Source organism: Gavialis gangeticus, unplaced genomic scaffold (assembly GCF_001723915.1).
Source record: "Gavialis gangeticus isolate Ggan-Ray unplaced genomic scaffold, GavGan_comp1, whole genome shotgun sequence".
In the NCBI taxonomy this organism is placed as follows: domain Eukaryota; kingdom Metazoa; phylum Chordata; order Crocodylia; family Gavialidae; genus Gavialis; species Gavialis gangeticus.
The window spans coordinates 46,571,486-46,572,614 of record NW_017729033.1 but is presented as its reverse complement, the minus strand read 5'-3'; positions in this window follow the sequence as shown (position 1 = coordinate 46,572,614).

The following is a 1,129-nucleotide window of genomic DNA, read 5'->3' as shown; positions in this document are numbered from 1 at the left end:
AGTGTGTGACCATTGGACCTTGTTTACTTCAGTTAGCACAGTAACATGGCCTAATTGGTCTAAAAGTAATATGCTTGATTTAACATACAAGAAATTGTCTTCTAGGACAATTAATATAGTGACAACTAATGACAACCTTGTTCAATAATTGGCCTTACTGTCCATTTATAGAATGCCTTTATTTTTTTACTCCTATTCCTTACACACCCTAACATCCTGTTTAGTGGTGTGTTGATGGGGGCTTTTTGTGAGTCATTTAAAAAATATCATAGCTTGTACATCGAGTAGAGATCTCCATTGAGATGTTCCCAGAGATGAAAAGGTTAATTTCCTGAGTTGGTGCAATTAAACCTGGACTCTGTAAAGGTGTCAGTAGCTGATATTTTTTCTATCCAATGCACTTTACTTCATATTCGTCATATGAACAAAAGACAGAAAGGAACTTCCCAGGCTATTAAGTTTTGTCCCTTGTTCAGTCATCAGCACCTGTATGTTCAAAAACTGCACAAGAATAGCCAGTCCTATAAAAGCCCCCTATAACATGGGACAGGTCAAGAACAGTGAGGACCAGAGCACCAGCAATGACTTGCTACTTCAATAGCAGGGTACTTGATAAATTAAAATACACTCAGCTAGTCCTAGGAAGAGGGCTTCCCTGGGCTTAAGAGAAAAGATAAAAAACAGACATGGTTCTTACCAGCCAGATCTGGGGCACAAAAATATTTCTCACCCCAAATCTAGCCATCAGCCTGACTTCTGAATGAATAACTCAGGCACCCAAGAGTTATTTAGTTACTGATAGGAGCACTATCATACTTCAGCTACCTTCACATGCGCTCAATGCTCAGAAGAAAGAGGGAGGAAAAAAGCCAAAAAAAAGTCTTCTTGTGGCAGGAATCTTTCTGGTACCTACAAGCAGCCAACAAAAGCACTAAACTGTGGAATTACAGGACATGTCCCACACAGAGACAGAGTTTCTTATACTCTTCTGTCTGTACTAAAAATACCATGCATGATATACCTTCAGTTTAGGTTAGATGTTCACAGCTGCACCACACCAGCAAGTCACCTGTCTGTAAAAGCGCGCTGGCGTTTGCGCCGGAGGGTGAGCAGGAGGGGCCCAGAGGCT